Below are 25,712 nucleotides of genomic sequence, written 5' to 3' on the forward strand. Positions count from 1 at the left end.
CAATGTTTAGCACACCTTTAATTGTAGGTTTTTTAAAAGTTGAAGAAATTTATATAACCTACACAAATGGAGAAAGACAAACCTCTTCCTTTAAACTGTGTAAATGTAAGTGTTCTTGGTCCCACTGTCACTCATTCTTCGCTTCAGTCTGTTAAGTAGCCTGCAGCTTTTCTGAGAATGAGCTACTGGAAAATCACAAAGAAGATTATATAAAAGTTAAAATTGGATGACATTTTAATTTGAAAATGCCCAAACTATCAGCCTAATTTCAACTCTATCATTATGATTCTCTTTTTGTTCACTTAGGCACAGACAGCACCTGGTCCTACTGCTCTCCAACAGGGGTTCATTTACAGTGAGTACTACAAATCTTTACTCAATCAAATCAACCTTTGTTTTACAGTGACCATATTTTAAAATGCAGGTTGACATGATTTTGGGCATTTGAATATTTATATACTTGTTTAACCTTTATTTTCTTCTCAAAGTTCAAGGAAAAGGAAGCAAATAAAAGAGTTCAAGGGCTTGAGCAGGGCTGAAGTGCATGAGGCTAATATATATACATTTGATATATCACCGGTGTGGCTGGTTTATGGGCAGATTATTAATATTGCTTGTTGTTTTATGTGTGCTCTTACACATTGGATTTAATATTTATAACTACAATTCTGGGATTAAAGTTTCTCCTCAGTTCTGTAAAAAGGAGCAGCAGAGAATACTGTGTATTTAGTTGGAAAATCTTAAAAATAACCAAGGACACTTTCAACAATGAGGAAGGAGAAATTTTTTTTAAAAGTGAAAAAACTTCAAAATAACTGAAAAGTACAGAAAATAATGACACCCACCACAGAGATTTAACATTCCCCACCTAGATTTAACAGATATTAAAAAATAAATCCTTATAGACACAGCCAATAACTATCTCTTATCCCTTATGCTTCCTTCTCTTGTCTCCTCTTCCCACCTTTTCCAGTTTTTTCAACTTTCAGTATCCTAAAGTTGGTGTGTATCATTTCCATAGTGTTTTCTTGCCTTTTTAAACATGTGTGTATCCATAAAAATGTTTTTTTAAATATTTTAAAAGTTTACAAAATTGTATATTCTTCTTAATAAATTGGGAAGAGCCATTAATTAAGATGTTTTTGTAAATAGAATCAAAGGCAGATATATATATAGATATAGATATATGGCAAAAGTCAAATATTTTCCAAATTCATGTATTTTTCAATTGTTCACACATTTTATTCTAATATGTAAAATTGACATGTTCCTCAATTGGTGGACAATCAGGTTGTTTCCCTAGATTTTTTTTTTAGTAAATTTATTTATGTATTTATCTTTGTCTGCGTTGGGTCTTCGTTGCTGCGTGTGGGCTTTCTCTGGTTGTGGCGAGTGGTGGGCTCTACTCTTCACTGTGGTGCGCGGGCTTCTCATTGCAGTGGCTTCTCTTGTGGCGGAGCCCAGGCTGTAGGCATGTGGGCGTCAGTAGCTGCAGCATGCGCGGGCTCAGTAGTTGTGGTGCACGGGATTAGTTGCTCCATGGCATGTGGGCTATTCCCCGACCAGGGATTGAACCTGTGTCCCCTGCATTGGCAGGTGGATTCTTAACCACTGTGCCACCAGGGAAGACCTTCAGTAGATTTTTAAACCATGTGCATTTTACAAATAATTTTTTTAATGATAAAATTGTTTTTAAAAAGAAATCTAGGCCTATGCTCTAGAGCCCGCGAGCCACAACTACTGAAACCCGTGCGCCTAGAGCCCGTGCTCCGCAACAAGAGAATCCACGGCAATGAGAAGCCCGTGCACCACAATGAAGAGTAGCCCCCTATCGCTGCAGCTAGAGAAATCCCGCGCACAGCAATGAAGACCCAATGCAGCCAAAAATAAAATAAATAAAATACATAAATTGAAAAAAAACTACTGAAAGGCTTATAGGACTGAATACAATATACCTTTGGCCCATTATTCCTCACTTCGGTCTTGTTCCATGGGCAACTGCTTTCAACAGTTTTAGCTGCCTTTTCTAGTTTTCATATTTAAAATACTTGGTGTGTGTTTTGGTAATTCTTTTTAATCATTAAGAAAAGACACAGTAGAAGATGTATCTCTTTTTTCTAATAGAAATACATTCAGACATAAACTTTTTGTTGTCAAAGATATCTCAAAGAGTGTGTGCTAAGAAGGTCAAGATTAAAGGTTTGATGTATATGTTGGCCAGTTATTCTCTGTGTGGTCCATGACTGTAGATTACAACCCTAACTTTTGTCATGACAGCTTTTCACATATGTATTCTTTCGGTTTGAAACTTCTCAGAAAATAGGGAAGCAAGGAAAAAACCAGAAGTCTGTTGTAAAATTGCTGACAGTGGTAGAAATATAGGACTTAGGAGCTGAAATAATGACCTGTCTATAAAAAGGGTAACAGGCTATTGAGGAGTTCTCTAACAGCTCTAGAAACAAAATTCTTAGCAAAGGACCATACCCACTGTATGGACAGTGGCCTTATCACTGGAGTTTGCAAAGAATTGCTCACTCTATTAGGATGGCTTGTTTTACTTTGTTTTGTTATTTAAATTTTGGAGCAAGGAGAAATAAAAAGTGGTTCAAGATCTCTTGGCTATTTTATTTAAGAAAAAGTCATGGAAGACTTTTTGAATTGGAGGACATTTGCATTATTGATCTTACATTGTAAAATATTTCCAAGACTGTTATTTAAAAGTGGTAGTGAGTAGAAAAATTTATAAAGACTAAGGGTTAACAATTAAAAAAAGTTAAAGGTAGGAAAGAAGATAATTTTTTTTTAATGGTAAGAGAATAATTTGTTATCGGTCATTTGTTTCCCTCAGAACCATGCCCAGATACAGCCCTATGTTTTTCTAAAATATTATTTTATTGTGGTAAGAACAAAAAACATGAGATCTACCCTCTTAAATTTTTAAGTGTATAATACATTATTGTTGACTGTAGGTACAGTGTTGTACTGCAGACCCCCTTGAGCTTATTCATTTTGCTAAACTAAAACTTTATGCTTATTGATTAGTAATTCGCCATTTCACATTCCTCCCGCCCCTGGATTTTACTCTTTGATTCTATGAAGTTGACTATTTTAGATACTTCATGTAAATGGAGTCATACTACGTTTGTCTTTCTGTGACTGGCTTATTATTTCACTTAGCATAATGTCCTCAAGATTCATCCATGTTGTAACATATTGCAGAATTTCCTTCTTTTTAAAAGTCCGAATAGTATTTCACTGTATGTATATACTACGTTTTCTTTATTCATTCATGGTGGGGAATAATCTTAAGAGAAATAGCAAGACATGCTAAAGATTGACTTATCTGTTGAATTTTCTTAGATCAGCACTGTCCAATAGAAATTTCTGTGATGTTGGAAAATGTGCTGCGTATGCTCTGCCCCAAATGGTAGCCACTAGCCACACGAAATGTGGCTATTGCAACTGAGAAACTAAATTTTAACTTTATTTAATTTTAATTAATTCAAATTTAAGTTTAAATTGCCAGGTGTGGCTAATGGCTACAGTATTGAACAGTGAAGTTCTAGAGAAAGTATCACATAGACAGAGGTATGACATCTTCTCTTTTCTTTTTATTATTTTGTTAAGTGGCAGAGTGACATTCAAACCCACTCTGGCTCTAGAACTCTTTTTTTTAAATTAATTTGTTTATTTTTGGCTGCCTTAGGTCTTCCTTGCTGTGTGGGGGCTTTCTGTAGTTGCAGTGAGCAGGGGCTACTCTTCTTTGCAGTGCACGGGCTTCTCATCACGGTGGCTTCTCTTGTTGCGGAGCACGGGCTCTAGGCGCATGGGCTTCAGTAGTTGTGGCACGAGGGCTCAGTAGTTGTGGCTTGCGGGCTCTAGAGTGCAGGCTCAGTAGTTGTGGCACACGGGCTTAGTTGCTCCGTGGCATATGGGATCTTCCCGGACCAGGGATGGAATCCATGTCCCCTGCATTGGCAGGCGGATTCTTAACCACTGAGCCACCAGGGAAGTCCCCTCTTTTATTTTAAATGTAATTGTGCTTCTTGATCTTTAATGTGTTTGAGAAGACATGAATATAGCTAGCATTCCAATTGTGAAAGTAGAAAGGAGAGAAAAGTTATAAAAGGAATGTTTTAAAAAACCGATCTATGCATTGTTTGAGAACTACTTAATATAAAACATGCTGCTGGTTTAATACCATTAAATTACATATATATGTGCATATAAAATATGATAAAAATAAAAATTTAACATATTCACACTAAGCTACATAATATAAAGCTACCTAATATATATACTGCTAATTTAATACCATTAAATTGTGTGTTTATGTACTTATGTTATAGATATATGATATATATTATATCTGACAAAAAAGAACATATGTACTAAAATCAACTCTAGAAGATGTGGGTATCATAATATTAATGAAAATTAAGGGTAATTTGAAATTTTGGTGGTCTTATGCACATTTATGCTATCTACCAATAAAGAAGAATTCAGAGTAATTAAGATAGAGGAAAAAACAAGGGAGAGTGACGGAGGGAAAGACCCATTAAAACAACTTGGGTCTCTTGCAAGACAGGATACTGTTTGATAAAGTGTGAAGAGAGGATAGAAGAAGGAACAAAACAATTCTTGAAATCTGTCCTTTTAAGTATTTTGAGTTAGGATGAACCAGAATTGATAGAGGCCTGCTTTCACTAATGAGAATTTAATTGTTTTGTGCAATGTTCCAATAATGAAAATACGTTAATTGACAATTGATATTCTTATAAAGTAAGACTAAAAGGATTGAGATAGAATTTTCTACAAGGTAAATGATGAACATTGGAGGCAAATGGACATGGGTACAAACTCCGAGCCAGCTCTGTTGCTTAGTTGCTGTGTGATTTTGGATGAGTGACCTAACCTTTCTGACAGTTTCCTTTATCTGTGAATTGGAGAGAATAAAAACAATCACTTCAAAGGTTTTTAGAGATGATGAAATGAGACAATGAATGTCAAGCAGTATATTAAAAGTTTAATACATAGAATAAGCCTTCAAATTGTAGTTAATATTAACTATTGATGAAAATGTTAAAAGAAATATAAATTAGAAGAAACAGAGCATTGCAAATTCCATGTGGTGCATTTCAAGTATGGTGATGAAAATATAACTTAGCAAATACTTTTGAAAAAGAGATACTATCCAAATACAGATGAATGGAGGTATGGAAAATTCCTGAGGGAAAAGTGTGAAATTTATGAATTTGAAGTAAGGAGGTTATTAGAGAAGATGTGAAAATTTTATTATAATTTAAAATCTCAGGAGGAAGGTTATGGAAATGGAGAAAGTGGTGCTTTAGAAAAAGAAGATTTATGGAGTGGGAAGGAAGCCTGAGTTGATAGGAAGTAGAAATGGAGAAAGTGCTTGGTTGTAGAATGCACACATGCTTTTAGGCTTTCTGGGAACAAGGCAAGGAAAATAATCCATCATGATCACTGAGGTCCTACATACAAAAGGGATAAACTCCGTAAAAGACCTATCTGAAGGCTTTTTTCATACACTATAATATCCCAGTGATGAAAGAAGAAATTTTTAAGAAGTGGCAGGAAATCAGAAATCGATAAGACACATGTGTGCTTTATATCTACTATATAAAGCGCTTTCTCCTAATTCATCTCCATAGTGTTCTCTTAAATCTTTTCTTGTGTGATTTCTAATAGGAAAACTCTACACTTGCAGCTCCTTTTTCTTATGTGTGTTTATTTCTCAGAATCTTGTATTTTGGTTTTTGTGTGTTGAAGTTATCTTGGTCAACAGATTCAATGGAATTTTCTCATTCTTCCTGATTTCTATGCAGCATGTGACATTGATGATCATTTCTTTCTTCTTGAGATTCTTTTCAGACTCCTCCTAGTTCTCTGATTAGTCCTTTCTGATCTCATTATTTTCTTTTTTTCTGGCCTTCCAAATATGTCTTCTCTTTGTTTCTGCTGTTAGGTCTCTTGTTTTTACATCCCCACTGTGACCATCTGATCCTCTTCCATGCCTTCAACCTTAATTTCTGTTCAGATTTCTCAAACGTCTATATAACTGGGCCTAAGTTTTCTCCAGAGCGTTAGTCCTACATTCCTAGTAATGTTTACTGCGTATCTGCATCTGGGTATCCTGACAGCAACTCAGACTTAACATTACTGAAACTAACTTATCAATTTCCAGGTCTTGGTTGTGCACCTCTATCTAAAGTTGCACCATTATTTTCTAAATCAGGCAGACAAGAAACTTCTGCCATCTTTGATTGTTCCATCTCTCTTGCCTGTTATATACAACCAGTTGCCATGCCTTGTAACTTTGCGGAGTTTTGCTATGCAGCGGTCTGTGAAGTAGTGTGAATGACCACTGAATGGAATTTCTATATATTGAACCAAATGTAACAAATAGTGATTAGAAGGTCCATTAGAACCCTAGGCATTCCCTGATAGTAGGTCAGTCATGTGAGGGAATGAGTGTTGGAAATAAAGCCTGGCTAGACCATTAAAGTAGGAAGTTATGGAAGATGGAGAGAGCAAAGGGCCATGGGCCCAGGAAACTAGGCATTCACATAATCTCCAACCTCTTGACAAATGTGGTGCTTGAGCCATGCCTCTCACAACAGGTTCCTCTGCAAAGCTTTGTTAGAGTTCCGTGAATAGCAATGTCTGTGTAAACATCTCTGAATATCCTAACAGGCTCTCAGCACTATCTGGATATGAATAGGACAAGAGAAAAGCATTTAGTTAAAAATTACAGATATGATTTCTTTAATTTTCTTTTTTTTCCCACTATAGAACATTTGAAAGGAAGTGATTTGAAGAGCAAGCTGGGCCTTAGTGATTGGCCCAAATAAAGTATAGTGTAGTGTTGTATTTTGTCACCTTCCTGCTTTTAATAAATAGAGGCTACATTTTGTCAGCTGTTTTCCTAAACCACACTTCCTGGAATCTCAGGGTTACATTTTGGTCATTTGTTTTTTTTTGAACTCCCTTCCCTTCTCCAATGGGTTGATAACAATATAGCAATGCCCATTTATGCAGTATCTTTTTTTTTTTAAGTAAAGCAAATGGATCTTTGCATCTTGCCTTACTGACAAGTTTGCAAATTACCAATCTTTGCTCTTTTTTCTCCCTCCCAATTTTTCATGGTGGTAATTAAGGACTGTAAATTTCACTTTATCATTTGTGTTAGGAATAGTAGCATAAATCATAGTAATAGCGCCGTTCATTTCAGTAATGCCAGCCTGCCTGCAAATCACTTGTAAATTTGTTCCATGGATGTACCTCTATCAAATTAATCAAAAAACCACCTGCATACACTTCCTGAGCTTATTTCGAAGGCTTAGTAACAGTGAGGAAGAAAGACCATTGCTGACCTTTCCATTTTTATTTATTTGTGAGCTCTGAATGGCTCATGCATACGTTTTCATTTTGAACCCTGGCTAACATCTAACTGAGCTTTTTATGTAATGCTTTTTTTTTTTAAACACAGGTTGGGATTTGTGCCCCAAATAATATACCTGCCAGATCGTCCTACTGTGGTTCATACGTAGTAATAATAATGTTTGATTGGACATAAAATTGTATTCCACTTAAGAATTTGTGAGAAGTAATACTTTTCTGCTGAAAAAGGATTTTTCAAGTGAGCATAATTGTTTTCCACGTTGGGAAGTTAGGTAACATTCACTTATGCTTGTCCCCTGTACCCAGGAAGGTGATACCAATGTGTTATTCTGAATATGGAGGAAAAAAGAGAATCTTTCCTTATGTGTTTTCCTTATGTTCCTGCTTATGCTTTCTGGACAATAGCTAAGACAACTCCAGTTCAGGTGAGGCTGGCTCCAGTGCACTGTTTATATAACATGTTGAGTTCTATCCTGGATATAGTGTCTTCTTTGGGGGAACTTCCTGATGTACAATATTCATGTCCAGCTTACTTCTTACTTATTGATCCTGCCCTAAGAGGAGAAAGGGGAATTTAAATTTAGTAATGGCTTACTGTTAGTCTTACCCTGAATCAGACATTCTTAGAGGAAGAAACACAGGTTATTTATTTTAATTTTACATTTGGAATTATGAACATGAGACAAAATCCAGTTCTAGAGCTCAGATAATAAAAATACAATAATAAACATGATATACAACTTTATATTTTTATGTATACTTTCCTTCAATTTCTGTTTCTGATATATAAACTTGGTTTTGAGAAGTTATTACCTGTATGTGGACTCAGTATTTCAGTGAGTTTTCATTGTAGAGTCTTTAAGGTTAGCATAAGAAATCAGACATAAGTATAGGGGTCTTAACTTTCATAAACAGCTTGCTTTTGCATCTAATTAAAAAGATAATGACAAGTTTCCTTTAAATTCTTAGTAGTTACATTATTTAGTTTTAGTCTCGGTATATTTTCCACTCTAGTCTCTACTGTTTAATAGTCTATATTGAAGACTTCACACTTACGAAGTTGGAATAGTCTTTTAAGCAAATTCACTCACTATTTTTTCTCTTCTCCCTGGATGAACGTGTAATTGGCAATAATTTACTTCAAAGAATCTGTTTTATTAAAAAAAGAAGAGACAAAAGCAGCAGATGGCCTTGAATCTTGCTATTCTCTAAAGAAATTAAAGAAATAAAGAAATAAATATTTTATTTCTATGTAGCAAAATCAGAAAGCCCAGAGTGAGTTTGATATATTTTGAAATACTGTTAAATAATTCTTTCAGTAACCATTTTATAATTTAGTTCTAGGTATATATGCAATAATTCTCGTGGAGAAAAAGCTTTGGAAAGCAATGGATTAAAATATCAGGAAATTAAGTAGAGGTTTTAAAGAGTGACAGTTCTGATTATTATGGACTCTTTCATGGTGTGGAAGAAGCTAGTCTTGAAAACATCTGAAAGCATACCCACAAAATAAATATTTGTTATCTGTAGATCTATACATTAAAAATATATTTGTAAATGTGTTTATAAATATGTATAAGATTAAAGCATTTTTTCATTGTCGAGTGTTGCAGTAATCCACTTTACCTAATATGAGAGAGAATAAATTAAAATTAATTTAGCCACAGGGAATCTTTTTAGCCTGTTGGATTTACTCTACTTATGAGACTGTAAAATATTTTAGTGTTACTTCTTAAAGATAAAAGCAATAAAATTAAATCTTGAAAGCCATCACATTTCATTTAACAATAAACCAGTGATTAACTGATAAGTTCTCAAAGATGGTGGAATAATGATCTTTCCTTCTACTCCTTTCACCTCTCTTCTCTTCGAAAATAAATCATTTCCAGACTGTCAACAAGCATGAGAAATTTCTAGCTAAAGACCTTTCTCTCTTGAAGACACTGAAAAGAGGGGCTTAGAGTGAAAAGTGCCATAACTACAATAGTAAGCGCCTTCCACCAAGAATAAATAAAAATTGCAAAGCCTGACAGTGAAGAGTACAGAGAGGAATTCAAGTGACTAAACCTCAAATAAAGGATTATCCTTGTTTGTGAGGAATCTATTCCAGTAAGAAATCGATCTAGGAACCTCTGCATACAAAAGCAGCTGGGCAGTTTTTTGAGCTATGGGGAAACTGCCACTGAGACCAGTAATCCTAACTGGGCAGTGACCTGCCAACAGGTCTTCAGGCCCCAGCAATAGACATATGCCTTTGCCTTTTTCTGTACAGTTATTAGGCCCTGAGTCTGTTTATTTAAAGAGCAGCTGTTCTAAATCAATGACACTCACACTGTCATTAAAGTAAATCTGGTACTATATTTTTTACAGCTCTATTAACTTTACCATTTAACTTTCTACTTTGTAAAAGGGGAAAAATGAAAACTGAGAACTGTGAGTATATTGTTTGTTAAGTAGATGCCAACCAGATTAAAATCCCATCAACAGTTGTAGTGGTAACTGAGACAAAGTGACAGATTTAACACTGCTGTCTATTTATGTGTCAAATAGAGTTAAATGTTTTGCTGAATTCTTAAAATGGTTTGGCTCTTTAGTATCTAGCATAATCAACACTGAAAATTGGAGCACAATTTTGTCTGAATATGTGGAAAAAGGTATGTGCACTTGAGGATCAAGAAAATTGCTACTGAAAGTGGTACGCTAAAAAATGGGTTTGATTAATGAAAACAAAGTTAGTTATTTGAATATATTTGTTAGGCAGAAATGAATTCATTCATTCATTCTTTCATTCATTCATTTACCAGACTTTCACTGAGTACCTTTTATGGGCCTGGCTCCGTGTTAGGGTCAGAGGATACAAAGTCAAATAACATGTAGTCTCTGCTCTCTTGGAGCTTTTGCTCCAGTGACATGTATCCACTTTTTCAAAATGTTTTGTTAATTTAGTTAATATTGATTGGATTTCTTAAAAACAAGTTTTCTCCAAATTTTTTTTGGTATATGTTTTCTTTATATCTACTTTAAATATCTCTGCTTCTGTTTTGGAATAAAAAAAATAAAAAGCAGAGCAAAACAAAACAACAAACAACACCAAGCCATGCTACTACACTGGGAGTCTACAAAATAAGAAAACCCCCTTAGCTCCGAAAGGAAGAAAAAAATTTTTTCTTCTATGTTAAAGACTATACCTTTTCTTTGAGGATGGTTCTTTAGGTTAGAAGTTCATTGATACACGAGTGCCACCTGCAAAATCTGCTACAATATTAATAAACTAATACATTTCACATTTTTAGCTGTAGGTATACAATTTTATGGGGCATTATTATACAGGTTTAAATAAGAAGAATTTGGTCTTTATGTGAGAGCCATTGCAATCCATCCCAAATAGTAAATATTACTGTTTGAAGAAAGAAAATAGGCTATTAAACTGCGTTGAAGTCATCAATGTCAACTTTCAACTTTTCTGGCTCAGGTTTACCTGTATTTAGTATTATGAGTTCTACTCTGATTGAACACCCTTGGCATTATGTATGGGGCTTGATAAATATGGGGATTCACCGGCTGATTCATTTATTCAACAAATATTTTGTGAGCATTTACCACGTACAGGGTGTTGTTCATGTGGCTGGGGTTATATGTGTGAACAAGACCGTCAGAGCTCCTTCCTTCAAGGACCTCACATTCCAGGGGAAGTCTTGACTAGCAAAGAGTTCAGGTGGGGAAAATCCTAATGATTCTGTCCCACAGAATGAACCATCTATCTTCAGGGAATGAAACACTGCAGTGTGGGACTTAATAGCTCATACATTATTCTTTTAACTGATACTTAGTGTGCACCTACTGTGTGCAAGGCACTGTTCTAGGCATTGGATCTTCTCTTAATATTCAGATTTAGGAGATCTTGAATGGCTCCTAGGAATTTGTATTTTTCTAAGTACCTTACAATCACACAATTTTTTTTAAATGACCACTTTAATCAATTCCTTTCAAATATAAATGATCTTAGCTAGGTTTATAATAAGAACTATGTGACAGAAAATTCACAGTGGGAAGCAACAGCTAGTACACTATGATGATGCCTTCTATTATGTGTTGCTAATTGATAGAAGACTATTGTAATCTTTTTTTTTTTTTTTTGGCCACGCTACGCGGCTTGTGAGATCTTAGTTCCCTGACCAGGGATCAAACCTTGGCAGTTGAAGCACAGAGTCCTAAGCACTGGACCACCAGGAAATTCTCTGTTGTAATCTTAATCAGACAAAGTTGATGGCCAAGATGGTGTTTCAGGAAGAATGTTGAAGAGCTTCACTTATTTTCTTGCTGGAATGAAAATCTATCCTAGTTACAAAGAAACTGTGCAGGAATGCCTCAGTTAGAGCCAAAGCTTTTCTCAAACAAGCGTCTCTGGTTCTACTCAAATGCTTAAACAAGCCCTTCTTTGACATCGTAGAAATAAGTCACCATAAACCTTGAAGAGATTGGCCTGCAATATTTTTGAGGACCAGATTTTAATGTGGCTCCTGAATCAGGTTTAAATTTTTCCAATTAAAAGAAATAATAAACCATGAGCAATTCAGCAGGAAAAACAAGTAGGGTTTGAGAGGGTAGGTGGCAGGCTGATGATGCTGCAGTTGGGGAATCAAGGGAGCTCTCCTTTGTGGTTACACGTAAATGGCACATTGGTTCCCTCTTGCAGCTACTATATGGAATCTTTTGCTTCACCACTTAGAGCGAAATTTAAAGAATTTAGCAGCAGAATATCCAAATGTTGGGAGGTAGAGGAAGGGAAGGGGTGGGGGTGGGCGAAGAGCACAGAAATAGCTACCTCAATCTATGACAAGCGCGTTTACAATTTTTCTTAGGATCTTACCTGTTGCCTAATATAACAGGAAGGTCACTTGACAGAGTCACTTTGAGAAGCAAGAAAGATGATACTGTGAATAATTAAGGGTGTTAAATCAACCACGGTTATACAGTTCCCTGTGAATATACTCATTTATTCATATACTACTTGGCCTAATGCTCATTAGTCATTCCACAAATGTTAAGTGTGCTAGACAATGGGAACATGTTGGTGTACAAGGTGGGCATCCTCTTTGACCTCTTAGAATTGTATTCTTCTCAAGCAGAAGGGAATAGCAGATGGTAAGTAAAAAGGTTATTCCGCTGGATAATGATTTACTGCTATAGTCTGTGTTCTAAACATAGATCAGTTTTTCTGCAGTGCTTTCAGCAAATCAAAAACGGCATCCTGTTATTCTCTTGGTAAATGGTAAAGGGATTTAAGATGATTGCCTTAGGTGTCTGCTGTTACTCAAGAGTCTCTTTTATGAATGTAGCTAGGGTATCAGCTCTGTGAGGGTGAGGACTTTGTTTTGTTGACCCAATATGCCCAGTTCCTTGAAAAGTGTCTGTCACATGGCAGGCATTTAATAAATACTCATTGAATGACAGTCCAGAGCTTGATAAAGTCAGGAATTGATTTAAGTTTCTTGATATAGAAGCAAGTGGAATGAGGAGAAGATAATGGTGCTCTATTTAGATCCTAACATTTGTTGAAGCTCAGTGGGCTCAGATCTTTATACAAATATCTTTTTTCGAAAATGGCTTTTGGAAAAATGGCATCCTTATGATACACTTATCATGTTAAAATGAATCAAGAAATTATAGTCCTAATGGAGAACTCTTAGGAATTTCTGTTTTGAAAGTAGGTCAAGCAAGTTACTCAAGTTCGTCCTGGCAGCAGAATAGTATATTGTATTCCATTAATTTGACAATGGACCCTTTATTTTTATAGTGCTCTTAAAAAAGAAAAAATTCTAAAAAGGAGACAACTATTGGCAGCTCTATGGAGTTACAGTAGAGCTAGTTCCAGAGCATCCCTGGATAAAATTCCTCACATACTTTCTTCTCTAGATGCAGAATAGACTGTCAAGGGAAATGACCATGATCAGCGGAATATGTTTATCAGACACCATAGATTTTGACTAATGGGTCTCTTCATAGAAGTTGTCAGTTGTCCTGTGGACAACATTGTTACAGCAGTTCTCCGAACAGTTTTTTAAAATTGAGTTGTCTCAGTCTCTGAGGGAGTGGAGTTGGAAGAGCAGAGAAGGTAATTTGGCTCTTGACCAGCACTGTTTTTCCAAATGGGTAATTTTTAGAATGGGATTGTCAGTGATTCTGGCCAACTTCAGTTAATATTAGATTCTTCATTAGGGTTGACAGGATCTGTCTGGGAACGGGGAAAGAAGTCTACGGGGAGATAATCTAAGTAAAAAAGGAATCCAGTATTCTCTATCTGGGACATGGATTGTTTCCAAAACCTATCCCTTTTATGCCTTATATGAATAAGCATTAATGAGATGAACCATTTAAAAAGGTAAAAATTGATGTCAGCAAAAAATTTCTAAAAACTTACAAAACTGATAAAATAGTTGTTGATGAATGAGGAGTGAATGTGACCAATATAATAAATATGATCAGCTTCTGAAATGGTGACAAAGAATGAAATAATTAACTCGAGCAGGTAGGGGCATATGAAGTCCATTAGAAATTGTCTCTGTGATTCAGGTCAGGTTCCTTGGGCTAGGGTGGCTGCTTAGCAGGTCTCCATAGTCTGGGTTTGCCTGCCAGGGATCAGCATAGATATTAACAACTACAATAAACTTAGGGCTAATGAGCGAACAAAGCTGTTTCACTTGCTTTTCCTTAGAGCTCCAAGCATGAAGAACCAATGTTTAGGTCAGCAGTATCATTATGCCCTTATAAAAATTAGCTGTTTGCACAAATTGAATCTGACATTTTATATGTTTTATAGAAGACCATAAATACTTTCAACGCTTTATAAATAATAAAACTGTGAATGGGGTGAATACTCAATGGCATTACTAATAGGTCTTCAACTTAGGAACCATGACTGACAAGCTTGCCTTACAAAGCAATTATATCATTTTTGTCTAATTTAAAGTTTGGTTCTATTTGTTTAATGCATTAAATCTGCCAATTGAAAATTATTGCTGTTTTGATTATTTCCTCCTAACTATGAAAGTAAGAGCCAAGTTCACAATTTAAAGTCAACACTACCTGGAACCGGTGGAGTGGGATTATATTTCTTCCTTGGGAATATTTTCCACCTGGTATTGATAAAATGAATTCGTATGCAATTCATGGATCAGGGATTAGAAGAATTTATGAAGCCCTCTATTCAACGCCACATGAAGAGACAGAGGATGGACAAGGCCTAACTTGTAAGTATGCAAATAATTTGATTATATATTGACTTTCAGGTTTTACCTACAGTGAGTTGTGAGAGGGAGATAAGAGCTTTAACAACAACTCCTTACGTTTTTTTATATCCCAGAAAGATTTTCATTGCATTTCCGGTAATTAGAATAAGTAGCTCTATTCACAAATAGTGAGATTTTTACCAAATTTATTTTAAAACATTTTCTGGTTTATACTTTAAGAGCTAATTGGAACTGAAAATGCCAAGGAACAATTGTAAATTATTTAAGCTTTCTAAAATGTAGAATTAAATCTACCAAGTAACCTTTCTTGTGTATTTCTCAGCCCTCCATAACTCCAACCCAAAATCCAAACATGGTTCTTTTTGCAAATATTCCCTATGTATTATATTTTATAAATATTTGAGATTTTTGTTTTGATACCTGCTCATTTCAGATGCTACACATTTTGGGGGGAAGATAATTTAAGCATTCATCATTTTTTTCACAGTGCCTAAAATTAAAATAGCTACACATAACATTGTTAATCAACTACACTCAAACTACACATAACATTGTTAATCAACTATACTCCAATATAAAATAAAAAAGTTAAAAAAAATTAAAAACTACACATACATGTAAAATTATAAATATCTAAGTATGTGTAACATATATACATATATAGTTTTTTATATTCTTTATGTATAGCACAGGTGAATTATTTTCAACATTTTTGTTTGACCTACTTTTTATACTTTAACAACTCTGTCATTTGCATCAACTCCTACATAATTGGAAATGAATCTACATAGCAGTCAACTTGAATCAGCTTCCTTCAGGCTGTACTAGGCACTGTACAGGACTGTATGATTTCTGTTTGCTTTTATGAATGATAGTAGTAACATTGCCGCTGGTAGTAAAAGCTTGCATACTTTGATAATACATAGGTAAAGCTCATTTTACAGGAGTGTTGTATGACTGAAAGTACTTAATTAGTATACAGTATTTCTGTGTGAGTTGAGTGAGCGTGTTTTGTAGTAATCGGGGACTCACAGAAACTACCAATAAGACATGAGAGGATACTTTTATTATTGCATGGCGAACCTTGGATTCATATCATCTTCACATGTCTTAAAATGTGAATTCAACAAACTGCTCATATAAACTTTTTTCACTGAGATTTGAATTAAGAAAAATATATATGTATATATAATCATTAATTAGCATAGAAATAATGGTTTCTCACTCCTCAGTGACTATTGTGGCAAGTTCTGTACTTGTATACATAAGAAAAATTATACATGTATGTAAAAAAAGATGTAATATATTATTATAAATATCATTTTAAAATAAAATAATAGATATATTAATGAACAATGTTTAAAGTAATTAAAGCATGTATATGTGTCTCTTTTAAATTTTATTTAATGAATAAATAAAACCATGGCTGTGTATTGAATACTTAAAATTTGAATTTTTTTCTATGTGACCTGAAGCCATCGCCTTGAGTATTTTAAACCTTTCAACTTGAAGTGGATTATGGGAAACAACTGGGAGAAGCCAGACTCAGAGCTGTGGAAAGAGTTTTGCTGTGATCCTTTACCTTCTGACAACACAGGTTATAACTCATAACGAAAAGCACTTAACAAATAGAACTCCATGTACCACCACCTTTTGGCCTCAGTTGGACAGCTAAAGTAAAATCATTGTCTGCTACCACTGTAAACGTTCCAACAACACGCCAGCAATAAATCATCTAATTGAACATGACTTTTCTGCTGTATCTTTTACTAATAATGTTTTTTTAAAAAATAAACGATAAGAGAAAATAATTGTTAGGGTGCTTCTTTCCCATCAACTCATCCTTCCTGGCAACTTTTCTTTTCCCTGAAATAGATCTTTGGAAAGTCAAGAAAGAGCATAAGATGTTTCTGTTAAAATTCCAGTGATACATTGTATAGTGCTGAGACCTGAAGTAGAAAAATGAACAGCTGCAAATTTTGCCCTAAGGACATTTCAGTGCTTTGAAAACATGGAGGTGAATATTACAGCTTCTACTCAGTGTTACACTTTAATATATTATTTAATTTCTAAATATGACAGTTTTCTTGTAGGGGTGGCATTGCAGGTCATCTGTCAGAATAAATGTTAACTTAACCTAAAATACTCTGAGCAATATTCGTTGAGTGAACTAGAGTAAGTCCATTAATCATTACATTATTAAATTATTGGGCACTTGGATTCAGGAATGTTTTGTATGTTAAAGATATATCTAGTCTTCTTTGTCCAGCTACCAACACTTTCACTGACTCTCTGAGGAACCAATTTATTTATATACCAATAGTTATATTTAGTTGTATATATATTTATGTGTATATATATTAATATATTTATTTATTTATATTTTTTATATACATTTATTTATTTATATTTATTTATATACCAATAGTTGATTTTGAGACCTTCAGCTTAAAGATAGACTGTTTTTTTCCATATCAGCCTTTGAATTTGGGTGGCATGGAAAAGAAGAGGAGGGTAATAGCACCAATCAGTTGCCAAGCATAAATGCTGGCGAGAGATTTTTGTGTTGCCCTGGAGTGAAGTGGAATCTGATCCTGAGGAATCTGCCTGTCCTCTTGTTCGCCTCTCTGAAGACAGTTTAGATTACTTATAAATTAAATCCTTGTTTAGTTAAAACTTGTTCTAAATAACACTCTGTAGTTCTAATCTTGTGGCAACATCACATTCAGTTCTGGGGATTGCAAAAGTGAATATTCTTAACAAAACAAACAAACGATGACAATAGCAAATAAACAAAAACTCGAGAATTTAATGAATAGCAACTTCACTTGGAAACTTATATGAAGTACTCCAGTCCTGAAAGAATGAATGAAAAAACAAATTCCATTATTTCTGAGCTCTTATTATGGTAAGCCAGTTCTGTTATAAATCTCAAAATTCCCAACACTTCATATTTCAGTTTGAAAACATACTATAGTTTAAATATATAGTGCAGTGAAATTCAAGTGTGAAACCTCCCCCTCCAGACCACCAGCCTTCCTAGCTGGAGTGAGAATAGCATATTCTCAGTTCCTGATTCATCAAAGTCCGGTTTTCAGGTGTTTTGATGATTAGATCTAGTGAGAGGCCATCAATTTTATACAAAGGTTTCTCTGTAGGGCTGTCTTGTCATACACTTCTGTAAATGGGAGTTTGGGAACTTTAAATGAAAGAGTGTGAAGTTTTCTTTGTGAGGGTTATTAACTGAGGGACTCTGGATTAATTTAGCAGCCAGGTCTGTTCTTTCAGCCATAAGCCATGCTGTCAGAGAAACTTAATTACACTTTAAGTGGGATGCAAATGAGTTGTGACACTACATCATTTCACATGAAAGGTTCATTACTTACATTAACTTGCACAATGCTTGCTCCTAAACCTAGACTCATTACAATATTCCTGGGATTTTTTTTTTTAAACATAGCTAAATACAAGTAGGGTTTTAACTTTTAATAGCCTGTTTCTTTCTTAATATTTAATACTACAAATGTTCACTTTATTAAATGATTATGAATTGAGCTACTAGATACATGAATGTATTAAGGCTGGCAGGAAAAAATTGTTCTACCACTTGTCTGCTCAACTGCACATTCTCAGGACCAGGTTATTCTTTAAAGTAACTTTATATCAGTAACTTCTTTAGCATTGATATCCATGACTTGAAACAGGAAATTTAACAAGCTTTAAAATCAGAAGTCTGAGAAATTTTATCCTTAGAGCTTAACAGATTTTTTTCTGAGGATCAGTTGGGTGATTTGGGGTGAGGAAATATATAAATGTAAACATAAAAACAAGTTTCATAATGATAATTGAAAGCTTAAGTGATAGGGATAAATCAGTCATGACTTATGTGACAAGGTGTTAGGACAAGTACAAACAATACATTTGATCCTATTCTGAAGAAATAGTCAAATGGTCCTGAATTCTAAGGGGAGAGAGAGTTCATTTTAGATTCATCCCTCTATTCTCTGATGTGGTAATAGAGTTTTAGGGAAAATTAGTTGTTTCTTCTTAACATAATCAGTCACATAATCAATCGAGTGCTTGACAGTTGTTCTCAAGGATAGGTAGTAGGGAAAACAACAATAGCAAACTTTTGTCACCTGTTATGCTCTTGGCCAAGTCCTAAGCACTTTACTTGTATTAGCTCATTTAATACACACAAAAACCCTATGAGGCAGGTACTGTGTCCCCATTTTAGAAATGACAAAACTGAGAAAGTTAAGCAAGTTGCCCAGAGTCGCACAAGTATGAGAGCCAGGATTCAAACCTACTCAATTTTTAAAGCCCATGCTTTTTAACCACTATGGCATACTACCCAAGTTGTAGAAGGGATTTTTATATTTATTAAATATAATAGAAAAAAATGTAAATAAATGAATGATGGGATCCAAGGAAATCATAGTGGAGAACAGATCTTTATTCTGTTAATTGAGGAACATGATTTTTTTTTTAAATTGAAGTACAGTTGATTTACAGTGTTGTGGAGGAACATGATATTTTAGTGCTATCATACTATGTCTGTTTATTCAAGTAAATTCCTAGGGGTTAGAGTCAAAGATTCATTATAATTTAATATACCAACCACTAGATGCTGTTTCATTTTAAGGCACGTGTCTGTCTTTTTCCCAATGAGTAGTTCATGGTATTTATTACAAATAGACTTTGATATCAAACTGGAACAGATTTGGAAAAGTGAAATATATTCTTCATTTGTAAAATTATAGAATAAGTTAAAATCATGTAATGCATTGAGCTGTTTTGCTATAATTTAATATACTGAAATTGTAGTTTATTAACTAGTACTTTGGTGTTTGAAAGAATTATACAATTTTTAAATCCAGATTTACCTCCTCATATCATAACATGACCATTCCATCTTTTAAATGTTAGGAAATCTGCTCCTAAATTGAGGATAATATGTATGCAATGAAATTTATATTCCCTGTTGTGCCAATCATCAGTTTATTGCCTCTCGGCTGCAAATCCATCCTGCATTGCCTGCTCTGCAATACAGAAGCTGGATCCTATAATCATTTCTTACTTTCAACAGGCACAGTGTTAAGCTAAGACAATAGAGGGCAGTGGAGAGACATTGGAGGAGGACAGAGTTTCTCTTCCTGTTTCTAGTATTTTCTGTTTGTCTTTTATTTGCTTCTTCTGCATGGCTTCCAGCAATGCATGAAAGGAAGAAGCATCCAGGTGCACCCCACCCTAGCTGTACTCCTAAAACACCCAATTTCTTGGGGAGCTGGCATTCCTGGCACTCATCAGGTGACCATCTCATTGCCAATTTGAACAGTATGCCCCCTGACCGAAATGTTCATGAAAATGCATCTGAAGTTGGAGAAGAATATTAGCATTTTAGAGGTAGAAGAAACCTTAGGAGTCATCTAGTCTAAACCTTCCTTTTTGTAGGAATCCAGAGAGGTTTATTCCATGTGTTGTCACACCTTTGATGTAGCATGTAGCACTTTTAAATCTTCCCTTTCAGGGTTGATATTTAAGTAATGATACTATTTATAATTATTTAAAACATTCAATTTGAATTGCAAAGGAGCTTTTAGTTATCTTGAAATTTAATGGGTATTTATTGACTTTCTACAAATTCTCCAAGCGTTTCATGGACTGTAAGAATAAAAAAGAGACACTTATTTTCTAAGCTAAAACAAAATATAAAACCGCAATGAAGCAGTAAACCAAGATAGAATATGATAAAACCAGAAGAGTTATGCAGAAAGAGACTGGAGATCATATTTGGGGAATAAAGAGTGCTTTCATGAAGATGACAGACATATTAAGAGGCCTTGAAGAATGGGTAGGGTTTGAGAGTTAGACTTGAGGAGTGGGGAATAAGAGTATATGGATGGTATAAAGCATAAACAAAGGTTCAGAGGCAGAAAAATCTTTCACATTGGGATGTAAAATGCCCTCCAGCTGGTTTTACTGTGGGCATAGGCTAGTTATGGGAGAATAGTGGGAAAAGTTGGCAAAATTACTGATTTTTGAATTCTTGTAGATCATGACACATGGTATTTCAATAAAAATCAAGAAAATGTAAGATGAAATGAGTTGAATAAATGAGTTAATCATAATTATATTCATATAAATTCAAATACATTAATAAATTACATGAATTAAATAATAGACCTTTGAAAGAAACCAAATTCTTCATCTTTGGCCTCTGAAAAGAACTTTAAAAAGAGCTAAACCATTTTGGATATGACATTAATATAAAGATTTCTCACTGAATCATATATGAAAAATTTGGTTTCATTTTTAGCAATCCTAAAATTATCTTCTCCATCGTTGAATTGAATGTTAAACATTATATCCAGTAAAAACAATTTAAATGGCTTGGTGTTTTTGGTTGGTAGGGATTAGATAACCTAAACAACTTTCAGTTATTAAAAACCTCGAAATACTACACAGAACATAACTGTTCATTTAAATGCCCGCAGGTGAATTTGAAAAATCCCAAAGGAGATAAATGATGAGGAAACAAAGCCCCAGCTGATGTGGCAGCTGCCTTGGGAGGTGGGAATGGGGGTGAGGGTTGGTTCCATCTCTCAGTTATCAAGAATTGGAATTTAATGGCCCTGTAGGAACAGAAAACGGCACTGTGGATACACGAATCAGGGAGTTGAAAATGAAATAGAAGGTAGTTCCGGTTCCGACGTGCGGATCTTCGTTCCTGGTGTTCAGTTGTCGCGGTCGGTGGGCAGTAAGTGAGCCAAGACGCTGCGGAGTGTGCTGGCGCTTTGTCAGACTGCCCGGAGGACCATAAGTACTGCTTCACGCAGGCAGTTTGAAAATAAAGTTCCAGAGAAACAAAAGCTCTTTCAGAAGGATAATGAAATTCCAGTGCATCTAAAGTGTGGGATAGCTGATACTCTCCTGTATAGAGCCATCATGATTCTTACAGTTGGTGGAACAGCGTATGTCATATATCAGCTGGCTGTGGCTTCATTTCCCAAGAAGCAGGATTGATTTCAGTTTATCCTCCCAGCAATCAGTTGGTTCAACTCCATTCAGCTCTCTGTGGACCAGTATCTGATAACTGACTGAGTTCTTCTTTGGGGATCAATATTTATTGACCTGTACTACCTGCCACCAGTAAAGCAGTCTTTACCATGAAAAAAAAAAAGAAAATGAAATGGAAAATAAAATGAAAAACTATGAAACAGTTGCAACACCAGTGAATAAGTCAAGGGTGAACTGGAAAAATATCTACTCACTGGCACAGAGAGTCAGCTAAGCAACTTACCTGATTCGGCCTGAGCTGGGAGTTGGGGTAGCAGAATTCTCCTCTGAGAGTTTATGAATGTGGGCCCACCTTCACATTCATTATGAGAATGCATAAACAAATTTTGTCACATTAATTCATCAAAATAGAACAATTAAAATTTTGAGTTATAGCCAAATAATCAGTGTAGATAATCTCAAAAGTATATGTATAGCATAAGTACAGTATGCTACTATTTTATAAAGAATAGACACATGCAAGATGACACATTGTATACAAATACAGAGTTTATAGGTAAAATTATAAGAACATGGTTAGAAATAATGGCTTTTGGATAATGGCTATTTTGAGAGAGAAAAGGAGATGAATGGAATTTTTTCTTCAATTGAGTGTGTTAAAAAATGCTTAAAGCAGGGAATTTAGGTGATACAAACAAACTTTATTAACACTTGATGAAGCAGACCATCTCTATTCAGAAAACTGCAAAATGGGGTGGAAGGCAGGAAGCTGTTATAGGATAAAGAATAAAGGACAAGGAAGAGAAAAATATAAAATATCTAATTGGCTGGAGCCACATAGTCAACCTTGTTTGGGGTGAGAAGGGAAAAGGAAATAACTATAGAGCTCAGAGTTGGCTTCATGTTTGGGGATTGGCTGACTGGCTATACTGCATTTCTGGTCAAGTGGAACATTTACAGGGACAAGAAAGTTCACCTAAGTTTCAATTTGCTCACTTGGTACCCAAGGCAGGAGCAGCTCCATCTTGGGCCTAGAAAGTTATTATAATAGGTGGTAGATGTTTATTATATCCTTACTTTTTAATATAGCTGAAATATTTCATTATATTAATTAAAACAACATGACAGCATCTTTTTAATTTTTTTTAATTTTTAAATTTTTTTTATACTTTTTTAAAATTGAAGTAGAGTTGATTTACAATGTTGTGCTAATTTCTGCTGTACAGCAAAGTGACTCAGTTATACACATATATACATTCTTTTTTTATATTCTTTTCCATTATGGTTTATCCCAGGAGACTGGATATAGTTCCCTGTGCTGTAGAGTAGGAATTTGTTTTTTATCCATTCTAAATGTAATGGTTTGCATATATTAACCCCAAACTCCCAGCATCTTAATTAATATAATTTTAATATCAAATAAAAAATTATCACACTGGCCTCACACAACAAATTTTCCTAATATCCTTTATGGATGTGATTTTTAAAACTATGTAAATCACAAGATTAATAGTAAATGTAAACAGAAGAAATTATAAAAGTATAGATAAAATGTTTGAATATTCTAAACAGATAATATCGTAGATTAATATCCCATGGAAATGATGATATTTTGAAAATAAAACCACTTTTGGAGTTAGAAGGCTTTTTAGAGTTAATGTCTCTTCCTTTTTTCACTTTATTTTTTGCCAGATGATAAAGCCCTAGGTGCACAAAGATTAAGGAATTTACTGAAACCACTCATTAAAGTAGTCAGAATCCAATTCTTTTGTTCCCTAATCTAAGTAGGCCTCAATACTTTAGACTTCCTTCTTGCTAGATTATATGTTTTAAAATAAAAAGAAACCTGAAACTATACTGATCGTTATCTTTAATAACATTTTCCCCCCATTTCATGCATACACAGTTCTAAGTTTTAGTATGTAACAAAGTCCCAAAGGGCAAGCAATAATGGAAAATGCACTAGAGTGGCAGTCTTTATCTTTCAGAACTTTCATTTTGTACATCTACAGAACATAGGTAACAGTGGCTCATTAACCAGGAAATCTGGGCAATTTGTCAAAAAGATATCAGTGTTACAAAGCACCCTTTGACTCTAGTACTCCCCACCAGCTCCCTACCTGAAAACCAAATAATTATCTGCCACTCTAAGCAGTGACCTGGAGTAGGGGTCTTTCTCTCCATTGGAGAAGAACATTAGGAGGAAAGGTTCTTAAATGATTTGTTCTTATTTCAGAACCTCAGGAAAACTGCTTGTCTTGGTTTTCTGAACAACTACCATAAGACTGACAATCTCACCTCCCTTGAGGGCAAGGAAAACGCACACCAGAATTTCAGGCTTGAAAAATGGCACATACATAATCATCACAGTTCCACTATCAGCCTTTAATTTGCTCCCTGCATCCTTAAATGTTTCAGAATCCTATTTTAAAGTAATTTTCTCTTTTAGCAAGAGTATCTGGCTCCTCATACAATGATTTTTTTCTAAAAGATTTTAGCAAGCAGATTTTGGGGAAAATGTTAGGAATTTTCTAAGCCTTTGTTTACTTTTAGACAAGGCTACTAAAAAACTCTGCCTAAATAAAAGCTGTTTGGGCATGCAATGAGGCAAACCTCCATGTGGTATAACACTAACAAAGTGAGTATCTTCAGAACTGAGAATGTTGGTGGTGGTGGGTTTTTTATTGTTTTTTTTTATGATCACTCAAATGTTTATAGCCCTGTATGTGCACTAAGATGAAAAATCAGTGCAACTGGAAAAAAAAACACAGTGGTTTAAAACAGTTTGGAAGAAAAGAAAGTATCCCAATAAATCACTTGTCATTCTGGATAATAGAATACTGCATCATCTTCTATCAGCTAGGATAAAGGTTAAAACACTGTGCTTGCTCTCTAAGCTGTGTGATCTCACTGGCATATTCAATACTGGGTTCCATCATTATTACCTTTTTGGTAATGGAAACACTTTTCTTTCCTGTAATTGTTTATAATTCCTGAAAACACTTAAGGAATGTCATCTGCTTTAATAAGTAATAAATTCTCTGCTGCAAGTGTTGAGAGATAGCAATAATAGGAAGAGAGAAGAAAACTTCTTTTCCCAGCAAGCGTAAAATGCTGACAGAATGCTTCACAAATTATTTAAAGCATTTTGCATTAAAAAAAAAGGAGTTTCAAAAAGAAAGGTTGTCTTGCTCTGAAAAATGATAGGTTTAAAATGCAAGGGTATAGCATTGAAAACTTAATTGGAAAACCTTGAGCTATTCCATCTAGACCATGATCCACAGCAATCTATCACTCAGTCCCACCATTAGTTCTTCTGAAGTTCATCTCCTGACTGATCACCTGTTAATCTCTTTTGCATCACTCCCATCCTCTCTGAAAATTTTTGAGATCTTATTTAAGTAAAAATTGTGCATGCACATCATTTATGAAGTTGAAATATGCTGCCAGGTTTACTACAAAAATATCAGTCTCCAGCTATGCCTCCCACTAATCCCTCCACCCCAGAGGAAACTCTTTCACCCCTTAGCTGATTATTTAACCCCTTTTATATTTATAGTATATTTGGTTAGATATTTGGTGAACACATGATTATAACCAAGTAAAGGCTGTTCAAAGAGCCAAGTTAATTAATACACTGTTTAAGTTAATTTTCCTATACAATTTATGGGCTTCCTGGAAAAAAAGTTGTCTTATTTATTGTTTTTGTTTTTCTCTGTACCTTTCATTAATTAAACTTCAAATTATCTGCAGTTGTCTAAATCTCCTCTCTATATGGTCAGATGTACCAGGCATTCTATCAAATTAATCTTTTTGGAGTTCTCTCTCCCAGAGCTTGCTCCAATCTGGGCTATTCTCCCTCCTATCTGAGGTACAGCTGACATTCTGGGATTTATTTACCCTCATGCTGGGAATCCCTTCATTTTCTCTCCTTGGTTTGATCTATTTTTTCTGTCCCAGGCCTTCCTCATTGTTGGTTTGCTCTCTCATTTTGTAGAATCCATGAATAGCTTTCAC

At 34.8% G+C, this 25,712-nt stretch overlaps 1 protein-coding gene across 12 annotated transcripts in view; it reads left to right on the plus strand.

Moving 5' to 3' along the window:
* LOC309660993 (UPF0462 protein C4orf33) overlaps nt 1–21,300 on the plus strand; it is a 95,139-nt gene extending 73,839 nt beyond the window's left edge. For 10 of the 12 annotated variants that reach the window (XR_014263757.1, XR_014263760.1, XR_014263761.1 and 7 more), the window contains 2 exons: nt 307–14,675; nt 16,151–21,300. The gene's annotated coding sequence lies outside the window, so the exon portion shown is untranslated. The remainder of the gene's footprint in view (nt 1–306; nt 14,676–16,150) is intronic. The other 2 variants (XR_014263758.1, XR_014263759.1) reach the window with 2 other exon arrangements.
* The last annotated feature ends 4,412 nt before the right edge of the window (nt 21,301–25,712 follow it).

This window comes from Balaenoptera physalus, assembly GCF_965194825.1.
Source record: "Balaenoptera physalus genome assembly, chromosome: 5".
NCBI classification, from domain to species: domain Eukaryota; kingdom Metazoa; phylum Chordata; class Mammalia; order Artiodactyla; family Balaenopteridae; genus Balaenoptera; species Balaenoptera physalus.